Consider the following 19,761-nt stretch of genomic DNA (forward strand, 5'->3'; position numbering starts at 1 on the left):
TGGGATGAGATCATCTTGGATTCAAGGTGAGCAGTAAATCCAATGACCTATGTCCTGGGAAGTGTAAGGAGAGTGAGGTTTGAAGCACACAGGCAATGATCAGAAAATACAGAAATGAAGGTCAAATAGAGATGGGGGCAGAGATTGGAGCGATGTGAGTACGCCCAGGAACAGGAAGGATTCAGTGCCATTACCAGAAGCTAGGAGGGAGGGATGGAACCGAATGTCTCTCAGAGCTTCCGGGAAGAATCAAACTGCTGGCACCTTGATTTTGGACTTCCGGTTTCCCAAACCGTGAGAGGATACATTTCCATTTTTGTAAGTCACCCAGTTGGTGTAATTTGTTACAGCAGCTCCAGGGAACTCACAAAGCCACCATCCCTGTCAGTACAACTTCTTTTCAGTGTTTTGATCTCTTCAAAGCAGTAACTGTTCCTTCCACATCTCCCAAAGATATAATCAAGAATTTCTTGTGACTAAATTCCCAATTAACGCAAACAACTAAATGTGATCTGGGTGAACACCTGAAGAAAAATGTCAAAAATACGTAAATGTTAGGTTATGGGAAAATGATTTTGCCTGTTAAAATTCGGCTGACTGGCTGGGTCTAGACCCACACTACTTCCTTTTTTAAAGTTCTGAACAGGCTCTGAGGCACTAGAAGCCTAAGGAGACCGAATGACATAAGATGTGTAAAAGGGTACTGTTGATCAAACAATGCTACAGGAGGAAAATAGCTTAATCTGACTGACAAATAAAGGAGTGTTTCATTTAATGTGACATACAGGTAATGATATGTGAATTAATTATTACCGTGCATGGTGATAAGAAAAAAGACACAGAATATAACAATTTACATTTTATTATTTTATATGGACAAATCAAATTAGATGATCTTAGCTTATATTTCTCTGGCATCTGCAAGACCAAAGTTTACTAATTTTCCATATCCTGAATCTTTTTAATGGTTCTTGAATACAGAAACTATTTAGAAAGACTCTCACAAAGTCAAACATTGTGTTTTAAATTGCCCCAAATTCCCTAATTCTATAAGAGGTAGCTGTTTTCCTCCTAAGGTCTAGTGCTGGTAGGTAGAGTTATTTTCACAGGTCATATTCACCTAGGTGCTCACAAAAAATAAAAATGTGGATTGATCACCTTAAGGACAGAATGCTGTAGGTGAAAGGCCATGATGGAAGTGAAATCTCAACCAGGGGAAGGAAGAGGAGCAACCTCAGTAATTAACAGTAAGGGTGATCAAAGGAAGAGAAAGGGAGGACTTGACCTGTCTTCTGGTAGAGTACAGAAGGTATGGGCCAGCCAGGTGTTGGCTTCAGAGCCAAGGGAGCTCCTGACCCAGACATAAGATATCTCCTTAGTGAAAGACTTAAAGACTTAAATAAAGAAAATAACATACTGCCCAAAACTTGCCTACAAATAATTGTAATAAGTAGTACCGCATCATTTACTTGTGGGGTGGGGATAAGGAATCAACATGTATTCAGTTCCAGAAAATGAATCAGGGGGGTTAAAAAATATAATTGTAATTTGAAAGAACAACCTTCTTCAGCTTTTGCTAGCAAGAAAACAGCATCTTCACCTGTTGAGAGGAAAATGATCAGAAGGCATTACAAACTAACCTGTTATCATTTTTCGTTTATTTTTCTTTAGATGTGGTCATCAATAACAGGTAGTAGATGCAAAGGGAACCACTTAAAACCACTTAGCCTAATTAAAATTTATGCTATCCCCCAGTCTCTAGGTTTCTCCAGTTAAGAAAGGTCTTGTATTCAGGGGGAAAAAAAACATACTGGGGGCAGGAGGGGGAAGAGAAAGGAGAACAGAAAAAAGGACTAAAGTTTAACATCAAATGATGTATGTGCCTAAGACTCTCCATAGTATACCAATCCATTCTTACCTGAGACCTCCATTATATACATTAGAGACTTTTCACTGTTTGCTGACAAGAGAATACAGATGATCAGAATTATCACACCTTGACTGATAGGAAATTTGCTGCCGAAGGTTTGCAGCTAATTTTCTAGTCTACATTAAAGGTTTTTATTCTACTAATTTAAGCCTACAATTTAAAAAAATTATTTTAAAAGCGCAAACTTCTAGAAAGAGCATTTTTTACAGACCTGGAGAGAGAGTGGCACTGAAAGAGGAAAGATTATCTTTGATAATCTAGCCCGGGATAACCAGGTTCAGGTAGGGGCCAAAATAACTGGATTTAAAACAACAAACAAGGACAAATTGAATTCCTAAGCTAATTCAATAGTGATGTGTTAAGTGCCTGTAAACTTTATTTAGAGAAACAACCAAACTGGCCGGGCATGGTGGCTCACGCCTGTAATCCCAGCACTTTGGGAGGCCGAGACGGGTGGATCACCTGAGGTCAGGACTTTGAGGCCAGCCTGGCTAACATGGTGAAATTCCATCTCTACTAAAATTACAAATATTAGCTGGGTATGGTGGCAAACACCTGTAATTCCAGCTACTCAGGAGGCTGAGGCTGAAGAATAAATTAACCCAGGAGGCGGAGGTTGCAGTGAGCTGAAACCGCATCACTGCACTCCAGCCTGGGTGACAGAGCCAGACTTATCTCAAAAAACAAAACAAAACAAAACAAAAAGCAAACAAACAAAAAGAAAATTTTCTTTTGTTTGTTTCCTGGAAACTAAAGTGATTGGAAATAAAAGTTTTTAAAACTGAGCAAACAGTGACACACATTTGAATATATTTAAATATACCTAAGATATGTATTGAAATATTGGCCTATAGTATACATTAATAGAATTTATGTAAGTTTGTGCAAGAATGAATATACAAAGATGTACTTACACATGCAAATATCTATTATTTCTGCAGTGGAAATAAAATAACAGAAAAATAACTGCAGACATATGTGACACTATCTATTTGCCTATATTTTAAAATATTATGCAGATAGCAATGAAATTCTTTACCTGAAGAAAACTAAAAATTTGTTAGAAATCAGTCCAAATAACTGGTGTTTTGTTAAATCTATCTGCAAGACAACTGATCCAAGAAAATCTTGCAACCTTACAATTAATTGGCAGCAAGTGAGTTAATGTTGATAAATCATGAAAATATACAAACATGTTTTTATTCCTATACACTACTTTATTTTCTTCCAAAATCAGAAGTAGAGTTATAATGATAAAACATCAGTGTTGGTAATATTCTCTAAGCATTGTTACAAATTCCTTGGTTTGCAAGTGAGGAAACTGGAGCTAAGAGATACTCAATAACCCACCCAAGATTACACAGCTTTGAATGAAAGCCAGATCTCAGATTAGGCAGCATTCAGTGTTATATCTATGATACCAGAATATCAGAAATAATGTTTTCAGGCAATGATTCCCCAAGACTCAACCACAACAGTATGGAGGGTTCAATTATTCAAGAAAATGCTTATGAAAGCTGTTATCTCAATTATACTAAAAATAAAAAATATCCAAGCATATGCTAATGTAATTTAACTTTTTAAAATTTTTCCTAAATAAATATTTTTTGATGTCAACAAAGATACAAACAATAGTAAAATTGTTCACCTAGCTTTCTTTCTAATATGAACATTTTAAATAACTGAAATCTCCAACCATAACAAACTGTCAAATAACTTCTGCTAGATTCATAGAAGGAAATAACATGTGACTATGAAAATTATGCTGCAGCAAAAGATTTAACGGCTTCAGAATTTTAATTTTAAAAAATTTTATGCAAAATGTTATGATAAATATAGCATCATCGACATACATAAAATATATATATATAATATACCACAATACCACATTTATCTTATAGAATTGTGTTTCGTATTGTATTTTGCATTTGTAGTTTGTATTTTAATGCACTATCACACTTAAGAACAATTTCAGAAGTCAGAAAAGAAATGCTGAAATTGTGATTTCATCATAATCATATGATGGAATACTGAACAATGGTTATAATGAATGAACTAGTTCTAAATGGATGAACAAAGAAAAAATTTTAAAACCACGAAGAGCAGAAAAGCAAACTGTAAAACGATACACAGAGTGAATGCATGATGAATGTTAAAATGTGACTTCTCTTCTAAATTGATCTTTAAAATTTCACTTAATAAATATTATAAAGACTATAGTTTTAATACTGAATATTGGTCTGTGGGGGCAAATAATTAAAATCCCTAATAAATACTACAATACAAATATTTTTGAAGCATCTTTCTTCTGACCATGCTACTTATCCCAAATTTTTATTCCTTTTTTGTTCCCTCAACTATTTTTTTTTTAATTTTCATGCTATTTTAATAAAAAGAGTATTAAACCAAAAGAGTAAGTATTCCTGTACTCCATGTCTTGTCATTATAGTCTTCAAAATAAATGTTCTCATTAGTGACATGGGGCTTCTCTCAGAGGTCGCTGACGAACAGGTCTCAGGTTTGGCACTATTTTGGTGACCTTGGTTTTACAGGTTTGGTTTACAGTATGTGTCAGTGTTACAGATCTAATCAGATTTGAGGATGATGACTCGACATTCACATGGAAATGAAATGTATAACCTATTATGTCGATTTATTAATTTGTAATCAAAATCAAATAGGAGCCTGAAGCTCTTGCCTGCTGCCTGCAGAAGCACCCTGAACACCTTACTTCACTAAAGAAAATGGGCAAGAGTAAACAGATTATCTGAAGGTGGCATGGTGAACATGAATTAGAATACATTATTCTATTTATATGATATACTCCTAATGCCATCAGAACATGCAGGTCTGCAGCTTCGAGTATTCAGAAAGCTAGCATCTACTTTCTTTCCCGGAGGGAACCCTTGTGAGTATTACCAAACGATGCCCTTCAGATTCTGGTTCAGTTTCCATGTTTTCCATACACAATTAGAAACATTTATCTCATAGACATTGTTAAGACTGTCAATATGATTTGAGCTGCTGCGTTGGGAATATATTCTATCCTTTTTGATAGAGATTTTTTTTCACACAAATCTATAGATTTTTTTCTCATATTATGTATGAGGTATCTTCTGATCCATTATTTCTTGAAAAGTTTTTGAAATTCGATGAGATTTCTGAGGTGACTTGCTTATTATTTTGCCTAGAAGCATGTTTTTTCTTAATTGTATATAAAGACATTATTTATGAAATGTTTTGCATATTATTCACATTTTAAACTCTTCTGCATTACAAAATGGAAAACATTTTACAAAAAAATCTGTCAATACATAGTTATTGAGAACATCGGAAATAGTGCCTGAATTGATATGTCAGTTGTAATTCTATAAATGATATTACATACAGAGCGAAACCACTGTCCCTTATTGTTATAGATGTTGGTCTTCTCAAACAATTTAAAAATTAATTTTCTATAATTTCTTTAGGGTTGTGAAAAGCCGATCCATGCAAATAGGAAGCGTTGCAAATCCTTTTCAATTTTATTCTAAAGTTGCTAATCACACACTGATTCCAAATCAAAACTCACTAAAATGAAATGACCAAGCTCCAGAAACAGGATAATGCAAATCATCTTACCATACAATGACATTTTCATTCGAGATTTTTCCCAAATCACATTATCTGATATTTAAAAATTAAATAGAACATAAAGCAGATAATCTTATTCATGTGCAATTCATGCTAAAGCAGATTTGAGTGTGAATTCTGTTTCAAAGGTACTTGTAATTTCAAATTTCTGTCTGTTTTTGTTATCTCAAAAACAGAATCACTATGATAATTTGTTTCATTTGTGTTGTTGGTACACGCACCCTTTTATTTAAATATATCAACAACAAAATTTTCAAGTGCTATAAATTTACATCTTAAAATAGACTAAACTGGAACTACCAATATTGTATAAGACAATAGAGGCTGAAATAAGACATTCTTTAAACATAAATTTATAAATCATTCTATGTAAATATTACTAGCATAATAATTTGAACATAAACTTTGCCAAAGTCAGTAATAGAGACCAGAATATTTAAGACTATTGTTAACATTATTTCTTATACTTTACTATTTCAAGGTTAGTTTTCCCTCAAAATTTCTGAAAATACTGAGATTTCTATTTTATAATTTGTAGCATCACAAAGTTTTCATTTCTTGAAATTTAATTTAATATGTGTATGATAACCATTAAATTTTTGCTTTCTTTGTTCAAATTAATCACTGTGAACTGTTTTAAAAGCAAAAATTTAAAAAACAAGATTCACAAGTAATAAGAAACACTGCTTTGTTGAAAATATTACATTTCTTAAAGAAGTAAACAAATTGTAAACATTAAAAAAAATCACTGACCTTTAATTATATGAAAATTAACCTTTTTGATTTTGATCCTGGAGTTACAAATAAAATTTTGAAGAAATCACTAACAAATTTGACTCATATGGATAATTTTAGAAAAATATATATTATGAGTGTTAATACTTTATGTGAGTTTAACATATTTTAAATCAAAATAAAATAAAGTTGGCAATAACTGCAATATTGTCAACTCTGCTCTGAATATAAAAAGCAAAATAATTAAGGTGTATGGAAAAGTATTAATGTGAAAAGTATGAATAAAAAACTTCACAATGATAATACAAGGGGACCTGTATTTGGGGAAAAACCTACAATATAAATAATGACACATGCAAAATATAAATTTAATACTTTTGAAACTCAAATCTATAGGCAACACACTTAAGAATTGAAGACACTTTAATGTATTTAATTTTATCAAAAAATTATTTTTCATAAGGAATTGTTATATGCTACATGAAATTAAATAAATATGTAAGACAATGAGGAAAAGAAATTATGAACATCCCATCACAAAACAAATATTTTTGGTTGTTAGCCTCTTAGACTATCTTGCACCTATTTGTTATTAAAAGAAAGAGATCAGTGTACTGATTTTTATTTCATAAGAAGAGATCAAAGATAGATCTTAATATTTATTGAGCACTTAATTTGACATTTATGTTTAAAAAATTTTTATCAATATTATAGATGCTGTTCAAATTTAGGTAAATATACTTCAGTAAAAAAGCTTAGAGGTGGAAAGTAAATTGGCATGTTTATTTTTCAATAATAACTGCTTAACCTTTAAATCTATGTTCAACAAGACACCATTATCTTCTCAGAATATTCTATTCTACTGATAGTACCTATTAATTAACACAGAAAATTCAAACACACACACATATACACAAGAAAGCCAATTTATCATTTCCAGTTGACATGTTGGTTGAAATACGGGATTATTTATGTTTGCTGCTGTTAATTTTATATACAATCAAAACAAACCTATAAATACTTATCTTCTAAATAACAAAATTAAATTCTAAAAACTACATCAACAGCTTATTCTTAGTTTCTTTCTTATTTTGTTTAATTTTATTTTTAATAGACAACTATTAAAAATCAGCCTACCATATAGCTGCTTAAGTATTTTAAAAAAGGTAATGTGAATAAATCTTTCTGCTTAATGAATGATGGATTGAGCTATAAGATGAAAAAATATTAAGTACTGATGCAATCCATTAATACACTGATATTTGTGACTATGACTAGTTCTCATTAAAAGTGTCCAGGTTTAAAAAAATGTTAAAATAAAGTTGATTTAGAAAACTGGTGGTATAAACTGGAGGGAAGACATTCATGGAAAGGTATCTCCTCACTTTCCTCCCTCTGTCACATAATTGAGGCTGACGTATGGACACTTTTTGTTCTCACATGCCCATGGGCACTCATTTAGTAAATTCTATAGATCCACAGCAGAGATTGTTTTATTGTCTGTTTTGCATAATAATGTTCTAAATCTAATGTTACCAGCAAAGATCCCTGTCATACGATAATTATCGATATTTATTACTAAAGCAAGTTCTTGAACATACTGTAATTTAAGCATGGAAAGTTGAGTAAGAATCTAATATAATTTATATTCATAATAAAAGTACTAGCAAAGTATTAATAACACTGATTTGGGGGTATATAGGAAATAACATCAATTTAAACTTTTGCAACACCATTATTCAACCTCTCAATTTGCCAACAGTATTCTATCGCTAGTCACCCTTAGTTTAGGCACAGAGTTCTGATAATTGTAATTAATCATACATTTCAAAAACTTTAAGATACTCATATTGGAAAACACAGTATAAATCTATGTGTTAGGGATGCTGTGAAATAATCAAAATCATGAAACATATTCCTATCAGAATGAAAATACTAGTTAGACAACTGTCTTATTCTAATAATATTAGGTACCTTTAATTATGCCTCTCCAATCTCCTACCTTTGGAAAACAATAATTAGAAAGGTATGCTTATTATAATAATTAGTAAGTGTGATTCTCGTAAATAATTTTTCATTCACTTGATATCCACTTTTGATCCATCCACATTTTCCCATAGTAAGTTCTAAACATAGGCCCTTTAAAACATGAAAGATAGTTTTTGACCACTATAAAGAATGACTATATTTGTCTTGTCCCATGGTTTTAATCCCTTGGTAACAACATAAACAGTTTATATAACATATTATATTTAGAGGTTATCACAAGTTTCATGGTAATTAGGTGAATAGTAGGGCAGCTTATGCAATTATATTTCTATGACTAAATATCTCTAAAGCTACATAGCAGAACTGTCCTATACAGTAACATACAGAAAATTATTTGAGGACTCTGGGGCTTCAAAAGAAATTCGGGATGTTCAGTGAAATAAAATCTATCCCTGAATATTGTATGAGCAAAACTGTACTCATGTTAAAAATATGTTTCATGAGATATGTATCAGATACCATATGCCATAAAACAATCATATTATACATATATAATTAAGCTATATTCTTTGTAGACTTTTATACAAAGAAGTGGTAATTAAAGAGAGTTAAAGGTAAAGGTGTTTGTATCCAATACAGCATTAACATATAAAAATTAAATTACAGTAATACTCAAAGTTGGAAATATTATTTGGGATAAATCTTGCATCCTCATAATTTCTGCTAAAATTTATATCCCAAGTTACATTTTTCACTCTTTTACTCATCTAGAATAAATTTTTTATAGCATAGTATGATTTTTTCCTTATATATAGTGCTAAAAACTTTTTCTTCTTATTAAAAACAAATGGTGCCTCCCAATAAAACACCCAAGTTTCAAATATATATCCCTTTTTTATAAATTATAAGTGAAAGTCATGCTCAGTCATACTTTACACTATAAGAGAAACCAAATAGGCAGGTGACAAGACAGAAACTAAAGAATAAAAGGTTTCATCTTTTGCTTGATCTTCACTGACTGATAAACCCATGTTAACTCCTAGAAGATAACTTAATGGAGAAAAAAACAAAATCTCTGCTTCTGCATAATCTCTCAATCCCTCTATATGAGTTTCAAAAGCTTAATTCAGTTGAAATATTAGGTTGGTGCAAATGTAATTGCGGTTTTATATTTAAGTCTAAACCCAGTGGCTATATTTCATGGTGCTGGAAGAAAACTACCTAATAGAGCTATATTATAGCTCTATTAGAACAACGTCCTAAGGAGATGGAATGAAAATACAAATAATGCAGAAAGTGCATTAAAATTACTGTAATAACAAGTGCAAACCCTTGGTGAATGCCAAGCTTCAACTATTATCATGAGGCTTAGGTTAAATACAGATCCTCTATTTAACAGGTATCTATTTTTGATTACATTTTTAAAATGAGAATTTAAAGTTGATGATTAGACTATTTTCCAAAATTCTTCAGTATGCACATTGCCACTCCCATTACCAAGATTCCCAGTGAAAACTGATTACCCTTGTGTGTATGTATATACGTATATATCTATGTATACAATATTTCCCTCCATAAACTTGAACTCAACTTCAGTAGCGTATTACATGATTGTATCAGTCCAATAAACTTAACTGAAGAAGCTCAGTATTGTACAAAGAGTATTTAGTGATTATATTTTTCAAGTCTCAAAACATGTAGAAATATATACGTCAAAGTTATGTCAAAATTATGTCAATCTTATCAACATTTCATTTATATTGAGTTTACAGAAAAAGTTACAAGGCACCCAGTTTTCTCTGAAGATATATATCACACGAGCAATGACTACTTCTAACCTATTTTACCACATTAACATTGCTTTAGCTGATTTTTAAACTGTCAATAAGAGTTACAGTGGAGGAATTTAACACATTTAATAGGGATGATAAAATAGTAAATGTCTGGTTTTCATATTTTTAAACATTTAAAAATGGCATAAAACTTTCATCATCTTACACTGAAACCCTTTTGTTCTTGCCTGTGTAAAGGGGCATACATTTAGAATGGAATAAATTTAGAAAAATCTATAATCACTTAATCTGTGTGGCAACAGGCGGGATAAAATTAGTTCCTTCAGAAAGGTAGTTATACTATTTTATAACACTGGCAGTTCCATGCTTTCTTGGATATTATGCGAATGTGAAAGAAATATAGTTTCACAATGCAAAAGTAAGTACTTTGCTACAGACGTTATCTGAAGATTTAGAAAACAGTCACATATATTTTATAAACATGTGCCCTCAGTGTAAAGCATGTTGAATTCAAATGATTGCTAGTGCTACATTTTTCAATGCATCATGTCTCTCTCTAAATTCCTTAAAATGTTTGCTGTATGGCTGTAACTTTTAAATTGCTAAATAATGACATTAAAGTAAGACCTAATAGGATTTTTTTCAGACTAGTTAAGCTCAGTTCTCTGCCACGGTAAAATCTATGATAAAACACAATGAAAGAAGCAAGAGATGGGAGATGAACAGATTAGATTCAAGAAGCAGTTCTTTCCTGAAACAGTGCAACAATACACAAGCCTATGTCTTTGCCCTTCTGTCTGTGAAATGGGCAGCCCGTTTGTCTCTGTCCACTTTAAAGCTATTTTTTCAGATGAATGACTGATTGCAAAGTTTTAAAAATTTTAGAGGAAGGCAGATTCTCTCATCATGTTATTACTGTTACCATAATATATCAATGTAAGAATTTTTAAAAGTGACTTTTGAAGAATTTTGCCTGTTTCTAAAGGCAGAGTGAATGTGACCAGATCACACCAGATGTAAATTTCATGAAATTTTGAAGAAGAAATATCAATTCACAAGAATGACCAAAAAGTTGTATTAGCTTTTTTTCCTTAAATTTAAGCTGCAGTAAATTATTTGAAGAAATAAGTATATTTAGCTGTCTTAACTTTGCAAAACACAAATTCAGGTGCATTCAGGATACTAACAAGTATTCAAAATGATGTTTGCTTACTTTCAAATGCAAGTTTTTATAGTTTTTTAAACTATAACACAATAATTAGACTTTTATTATGGCAGAATGGATTGTTTTTCATGGCTTTGTGAGTCACCACAATATTTAACCAAAGGACCAGTTGACATTTCTGACATGAATGAATCATACTCTAATATGCACAAAAACTATTTTCAAATGCTTAATGAATAAAAAAAGCTTAAAGAATTGAAGTTTCCACAGATATAATCCAATCATATTTCAGATGACACAAAATTTTTTCCAAATATGACAGTAAAACCAGTGTCTCCCCTAAAGTGAGCTCCATACACATTTATTTGGCCTCATTGTGATTACATCGAGATAAATGAGTGTTATGCAGGTTCTCATATAGTTTTCCACTGCTCCATCTGCTGGATATGTCTACATCTCCTGCACCAAAGTGCTAACCTCTGAAAAGTAACATGAACTAATTCAGCAGGTGGCTTCAAAAGGCTCAAGCACGTTGCTTGAAAACTTACTATGACTTGTAAATTTTTGTTTCACTAAAAACTTCCTACTTCACTGTAAGAAAAAATAATAATAATGAACCTATAACCATTACTAAAATAGTACGGCACGGAGGATACGTTTCCCAGTAGGTGATACATTACAAACAACAAGGCACTGGGCAATTCATTGCAGGTTTGCACACGGCTCCGATCTTAACTGATTTTGGCATTGATCTGAGAGGTTTTAGAGTCGTTCACCTAATCTAGAAATGGAAATCGTATGCATAAAAGTTTTAAAGAGATTTTTAAGCATGCCTGTTATTAAGCACATAAATATCACAAAAGGAAATCATGCCTCTCCAAACACGATTTACCAAGGATCAGGGAGCCCTTAGCATTTTCCCCCGCAGCGTCTTGCAGGCAGCTCCCGAGTTGCGCTCTCCGACGAGGCAGCCCCACTTTTCCTCCTTCTCCCAGTCACAGACGGGACAACGTGCAGCTGCCGCCACCGGCCAGGCCGCTGTCACCGCTGTCATCGCTGTCACCGCTGCCGCTGCCGGCGCCACCGCTGCTTCAAAACCATAGCTGCTACTGCAAAGAAAGGGTTACTCCTCTCTTGGAGTCAAGTGGCCGCAAACTTCACCTGCTTTTCATGTACCGTCTCTTGTAAACTTGTACGTCCTTCCGTGCAGAAGGAGCAAGGAAAACCATTACCAGCATCACAGGGAACGTCATAAAGAAGGACACCCCCGGAAGGTAAGACCTGCGAGTTATTCCGAAATACGATCTTAATCCAGATGGGAACCACCGCTGCCAGCAGATCCTGCCCCCCCACCCCGGCCCACCCCCGACTCGGTTCCCACCAGCGAGCGGAGCCCACGCTGCCACGGAGAGCGGCTGCAGCGGCCGCCGGCATGTGCGAGGTGGAGGTAAAGTTTGACAAATGATGACCACTCTGGGAAGGGGAAAAATCTAGGCAGCCAAAAATCCGCGCGGGGTGTGCTAGGGGAAAAGCCGCGCCGGGAAGCGCCACGTACCTTGCTGCGGTGCCAGGCGCAGAGGCTGAGGAGAGAGAGAGTCGGTGGAGGTGGCGGGGCGAGCGTCCAGCCCTGGCCGCGGGCTCCCTCCCGGGGCGAGCGGAGCCGCCGTCGCCGCCGCCTCGCCCGGGCGCAGGGCCGAGCGGCCGCCGCCTCGCCAAAGGCGCTGGGCAACGCCACTCACTTGGCCCAGGGAAGTTGGGCAGCCTCCGCCGCGGCCTCGGCACCCGGCGAGAGCAACACGTTTAGTTTGAACTTTCCAGCTCCAGTCCCGGCAAATCCACACTCACGCACACACGCGCGCGCGCGGACAGCCTCTCAGAGGCGCGCGAGCGGGCCCCGGTGGCTTTCTGGTCGCGTCTTGCTCTCTCCCTCGCTCTTATTGGCGCGGAGGTTATTGTTTTATTTATTTATTTCCTCCTCCCGGCTCCAACCCTCCTCTCTGCGCCTCCCTCTCCGGCTTCCCCTCCTCCTCCTCCTCCTCCTCCCCGGTCTGCGGGACTGGCCGTGGCGGTCGCTCCAGCTGCAGCGTAGCGGGGCTGCGCGGCGGGACCCGGCGGGGGCGCACCGGGCGGGGGCGCTCCGGGCGGGGGCGCTCCGGGCGGGGACGAGGGGCCGGGCGGGCGGGGACGCCGGGGCTGCCGCCTTGGCTGAGGTGAGGGAATGTGGGGAGGCGAGGGGAGGACGCTGCCGCCTGCCGCACTGTGCTGTGCCGGGGGCACCCAGAGAAGCTGGGCGAACCCCGCGCCGCGGCCGAGGAACTGCGCGAGGGGCTGCTGGCTCGGCGCGCCCGGACCCGGCTGCCTCTTCCGCCGGTCGGGCGAGAACGCTCAGTGCCTCCTTGCCACCGCCACCCCGCTTCCTTTCCTGCTGTCCCCGGGGCTCCCCACAGCCCCTCGGGGACGCTCGGACGCGCGCCGCCACGGTTTATCCACGGAAGCCAGGGGTTTGCATTTGTGAATGGTGGTTTCAGCGCTACGCGGTTAGGCTGCCTCCGCTCTCCAGCCGCCGCTGCCCCGACTCTCTGGAAAGGTGCAGCCACCGGCGGGCGAGGCGGGCTCAGCCCTCCCGGGCAATGAAGTGGGAGTCTGCGGACTACGGCCCCCGGCGCGAGTTGGGGTGCCTACGTGACACTCCAGACCCACCTACAAGAGCCAGGGCGGCAGTGGCTCTGCTGCTACCATTCGCCCCCAAAATGAGCTCTGAAAGGGCGATTGACCGCTGCTGCCACCGCCTTTCAGTAACGGCCTACCGGGCTCCCAAACCTGCGGGAGACGCGACCTGAAAGCCGGCCGCCCTCCCCCACCCCAGTCACCCAAAGGCCATGCCGAAAAGAGCCCGGGGCAGAGACCCGAAGACCGGTCGGCAGCGCGCTGCTGCCTGCCCCGCTTCCGAGCGGCTTCTCCAACGCCAGCCCTTCCAGGCTTCCCGTTAGGTAAACCTGTTTTGGCTTTTTTTTTTTTTTTTTTTCCTTTGGTTTGCTGTTTATTTATTTTTAGGAATTCATGATTTCAGTCACAAAAGGGGGAAAATTAAAAGGAAGTAATTCTACAATAGAGCTCCCTAAATACACACAGCCAGTTAACTAAGCAGCATCGCAAAGGCTGCAATGTAAATCTCACGCATTGGATTTGGAGGCAGGTTGGTTTCCGCAGCATTTTGCCCTCCGAAGTCCTCACAGCCTTGGACTGCATTGTACAAGGTGTTCAGATACAAGAACATGGTGACACTGGAGTGCTTGCCCTGATCCGTCACAGTATGCATATGTATGTAAACTGTGCTTTCCTTTCTATCCAAACCTTCCAATTTCCCTGAAATGTATTCATTAGATATGCATTCCTCAGTCTTCTCCATCTTTTCTCAGAAATTCACTGTTAAGGGTACACATACTACTTAAAGAGCCGGTTTTACATACTTTACATTTTCCTTGACATCCCGAGTAAGCCCCCCAGAGGTCAGACGGGGAACAGGTGAGGTCAGAAAATGGGAGAAGGTGGAAAAAAAAAGTTTATCTTTTCAGCATGTTCTAGTTCTCTTGCCCCAGCATAATCATGTGCATTTGCCATTTTCAAAGAAGGGAAACAGGAAATGCCCGTTTCTGGACCTTTAGTACTCCCGTACTCATGAAACACCGGCTTATCACTGAGAAAAACGGCCACTCATAATTCAATTTAAGACCCTTATTGAATGGAGGAATCTAGAGATAATCTCCAAAAGGCAGTAAAGTGCCTTACTAGTCAGCTGAGTGGCGGACATGAAGATGTGCCCGTCTCTGATGACATCTATGCCAGTGAGGTAGTAAGAGTTTCACTCAAAATCTGAAAGAACCACGTGCACTTTTAAAGCCAGAGCTTTGGAAGCACATGTATTTCTCCAGAATTATTGTCCACTGCTCCAGAAGTAGCCAGCCTCTAACATAGGGAAATGCCTATCTGATATTGATAGCTTCGATTGTGTTTTACATACAACTTTTTCTGTATATACACACACACACGCACACACACATATATACATATGTATCTAACACATATATACATGCACACATATACACATATGTATCTAACACACATATATACATACATATACACATATACATATGTATCTAACACATATACACGTAAATATACACGCACACATATATGTATGTATCTAACACATATATACATACATATATATACACACACACACACACGTATTCCTCACCCCATCACCGTAGTTTGAACAACTCTTAAAATGGTATACTTTTTCTAATTTTCTCTGAGAGAATGCAACTGTTCTCCTTGTCCCTCCTCCCCATTTCCCCACACAGTTGCACCCAATATGCTTCTCTTCTCCAGTGTCCAGAGGTAGCAGTGTTCACTGAATTTTGCAATCCATATTATGATAGCTGTATTCACTCTTACTAGAGAAACACACATTTGATGCTGGGAATGATATTGACTCTAGATGCAGCAAACATCATTGTCACAGATATTAGATGGAGAAAAGATGAAACCAGGAATAGATTTCATCATCACAGTAAAGAAGTGAATATTGCATGTAAACATCATCTGTTTCAATGATTGTGTTTATGTTTGTACCCACAGCCTAAGGCCTGATTCATAGAAATTTAAAAATATGTGTTGGTTGAATTAAAATTATGAATACATAAGGAGGGTGGATAGCCTATTACTTTGTTAAAGGTCACTAAATCAGAAGGAAAATGATATTAAACATAGATAGTAAAGGATAATGTTTTCAGAGGTTATTGTTATAAATACCAAAAAACTACTATCTTTATGTAGAATATAAAAATGTATAACTGCATTGAATTGATTAAGTTTATTTAAAAATATTATTTAATCTCTTACTAAAGGGATAGAAAATAAAAGGACATAGAAAGGTTCTAAAGGGGACAGAGGGATGAAAGTTGTGACTGTAAGGGAAGGAAGCTGCAGTGGTGGTAGAGAACGGGCATGATAAGAAGACGAGAAACATGGAGAGAAAGAAAAGTATGAGAATCCCTTAATTTCTGGCCGAGAACATCAACAGTCATCAGAAAATCCCTCTTAAACCCTGCTTAATATCCTGATGTGTGAAAATTTGCCTAAATGGTTGAGTTGCTTGTGTTACCAGTGATAGAACTACATCATACAAGAGAGTGAAACCAAACCAATAATTCTCGCTTCCACAATCAAGAACTTCACTTTTCCCACGTTTTCATAAGAGGTACACTGAGTCATGAATTTATATGGTACAACAATTTTAGTTCAATTTTTTAAAATTTATGAATGTGCATTGGCAAGTCACATAACTCCATCTTGTCCAGAGTCCCTACTGGTAATTTGCAACCCGTGATCTATTTATTTGTGTGTGCATGTACATATGTATGTGTGTGCAGACATATTATCAACATCTAAGCAAAGGCACTGCCGTGTGTAATCATCTAGGTTACACATATGAAAACTGAAGCTCATTAAAAAAAAAAAATCTTTATTATTTGTCCCTGCTGGTAAAAATATATGTAAGCATTGCAATTTTGAATACCTAGGGTTGATACTAAACCATTTGCATGTTAGAAAATGACTACCAAAAAAAAAAAATCACTTAAAAAGGTGTTCTTGGCCGGGCACAATGGCTCAAGCCTGTAATCTCAGCACTTTGGGAAGCCTAGGCGAGTGGATCTCAAGGTCAGGAGATCGAGACCATTCTGGCTAACACGGTGAAACCCCATGTCTACTAAAAATATAAAAAATTAGCCAGGCCTGGTGGCCAGCGCTTGTAGTCCCAGTTACTCAGGAGGCTGAGGCAGGAGAATGGCATGAACCGAGGAAGCAGAGGTTGCAGTGAGCCGAAATCACGCCACTGCACTCCAGCCTGGGCGACAGAGCAAGACTCCACCTCAGAAACAAACAAAAAAAACAAAAAAGGCGTTCTTGATCTGTAACATGTTTCATCTCTTGCTTCTCCAAATTCTTCAGCATTTATCATTATGGCTAATCTAAAAAAAATTACTTACATAATATACTCATTTTTGATACATATTTGCACTTGATAGAACATAGATTTTCTAACTCTCCTGCGTTTAATTTGCTTGTTAGATTTGAAGATAAAGGTTCCTCTTCCCCATATACCCTTCATCACCACCCCCTTCTCAGCTTTTTTTTTTTTTCCCCTATATCTGACATATTCAATATGTACATTCAGGACATTGGAACAAAGACAGGAAGCCTTTGGACAGGCTCTTCAGTTATATCTCAAGTCAGGGAGAAAGAAGGGCAGTAGATTAGCTATTAGGGAATTTAAGGTTATAGAAATTCTGGGCAATGTAAAAGTTAATTTGCCAGAGGGACAGCACCATTTCCCTTTATCTGTGTGAAGACAAATAGAATCTGTGTGCCAAGTGTGACTGTCCTTAAGCCCGTGGATATGAGCTCTTGAACACAGTCATTCTTACAGATCAGTGTGTCTGGGTGCTCTAGCTTCACTGTCACCAATCTCTTCCTTCCTATCCCACAAAGAGGCCTCATTTGATTTTTTCTTATTTTCTTCCTTCCAATGCAGGATCCTTGCAAATCCTGTTCCCTGTGCTTAGACCGCACCAACTTCCTCCACCATTCACCTAAGGTAACTCTTATTCATCTCTAAGCTCCAGGTAAAGGCATAAGCTAAGATAACAAACACTTCAGTGATTGGTTCTGGGGCCCCATATTCGTTTTCATGACACTTACAGTTTTCCAATAGATTATACCAGACTACTTGCAGTTCCATAGGTCTGAGATATTGTGTTTAACGGTGTATTTTCTCTGGCACTGGAATATTTCCATGAAGGTTTTTTTTTTTTTTTTTTTTAACTGTATCTTCAGCATTCAGGGCAGTGCCTGACACACAGTAGTTGTCAAAAGTACATACTTGTAAAAATGAATATAGGAAAGAAAAATCAATACATTTCAGGCAGGCCGTATTCTGGGCAGTGGAATGCTAGACAATTGGGATATGGTAGGGTAAAAAAAAGACAAACTACTTAATTTTACCCAAGTTCATTCTTTCTTCACCATTATTATGAAAACCCTTGGTGTTTTTCAAAGATCTATGGTCTATGCAGATACTGTCAAAGTAAGAAGAGAGACTTTGTGCTCTGTAAATTGCAACTTGTTTTTTGATAGCTGCATGTAAAAATTGGATTAGTGTGAATGTTATAGTTGAGAATAATTTGGCATTAAACAGGGATGAAAACCTTAAGTTTAAATCATTTGAGATAGCCTTGATTTTACAATTCAGGGAGTTAGGGGTATCATTTTCACCGAGGATACTGCAAAAGTCCTATACTCTCAAATGCAGTTTACACACTGATAAATTCATGAATATTCAAACATAAAATGAAGGATCTATATACTTTGAAACATTAATTTTTATTTTCTCTTTTTGATATGGAGTTCTTCACATGCATTTTAAGTAATATATTTATCAAAATTTTTTTAAACATTATTTCTCCCTTATATGTGCTGATATTTTATTTTATTTAGCAAAAAATAAAGCCAATTTCAAAATGTTCTCCTTCGTTGATAGAGGGATCAAACATGCTAACATTAATCATGCCAAGAGCTAACCAATGTCTTTGTAAAAGGTGAAGTTTCTCAGAGCTTTTGAGATAACCTTTCAGAAAATTACTTTAAATATTTATTTCTGTTAAAATAATTTTAAGACTAAGATTTTGAAAGCAATGAAGGAGAGGTGAATAGAGAAATCAAACTCGATAAAGAATTGAAATCTTACAAGTGGATCCCTGTTACCCAGAACCCAACCCAATTACAACTCAACTTGTAATTGAAGTACGTCTTAATCTGTCTTACAAAAGAACAAACAACAGGAGTTTGAGGGTGGGGAGAAGGGGAAAGAAAGAAAATAGCATGTTATTTTATGCTGTATTCTATTGTCTTAGTCCACTCAGACAGATGTTATAACAACATGCTCTAGATTGTGTAAGAACATTATTTCTTGCTATTCTAGAGGCTGAAAAGTCCAAGATCAAGACACCAGCAGATTCCGTATCCAGTGAGGACCCATTCCTCCTAGACAGTGCCTTTTTACTTCGTCCTGACAGGGTGGAGTGAGAAAACAAGCTCCCTCAGCCCCCTTTTATAATGGCACTAATCCCTTTTAGGAGGACTCTGCCCTCATGACCTAATCATCTCAAGGCTCTGCATTGGGGATTAGGTTTCAACATAATGAATTTGGGGGTCGGGGAACACAAACATTCAGATCATAGCATCTATGAGCCAAATAAACACGGAAATTTTCCAGGGCCAGGGCAAGGGTGAAGTTAGTAAAGCACTCTCAGGCAGAAACTTTAAGTGAGTTGAAGGAGAGGTAGCACCAATAATTGAGTTTGGTAATATTTACGTGCAATATTTTCTAAATTGTGTCAAAATATTCTTCACATACATGTTACTATTTTATCCATTTTTAAGTCTGCAGTTCA

General features: G+C 37.0%; 1 protein-coding gene across 14 annotated transcripts in view; it reads right to left on the reverse strand.

Moving 5' to 3' along the window:
* The window catches only part of LOC105466614 (teneurin transmembrane protein 3), a 2,765,046-nt gene extending 2,752,138 nt beyond the window's left edge, over positions 1 to 12,908 (reverse strand). For all 14 annotated transcript variants that reach the window (XM_071092800.1, XM_071092799.1, XM_071092798.1 and 11 more), the window contains exon 1: positions 12,801 to 12,908. The gene's annotated coding sequence lies outside the window, so the exon portion shown is untranslated. The remainder of the gene's footprint in view (positions 1 to 12,800) is intronic.
* Between the last annotated feature and the right edge of the window lie 6,853 nt (positions 12,909 to 19,761).

This window comes from Macaca nemestrina, chromosome 3, assembly GCF_043159975.1.
Source record: "Macaca nemestrina isolate mMacNem1 chromosome 3, mMacNem.hap1, whole genome shotgun sequence".
In the NCBI taxonomy this organism is placed as follows: domain Eukaryota; kingdom Metazoa; phylum Chordata; class Mammalia; order Primates; family Cercopithecidae; genus Macaca; species Macaca nemestrina.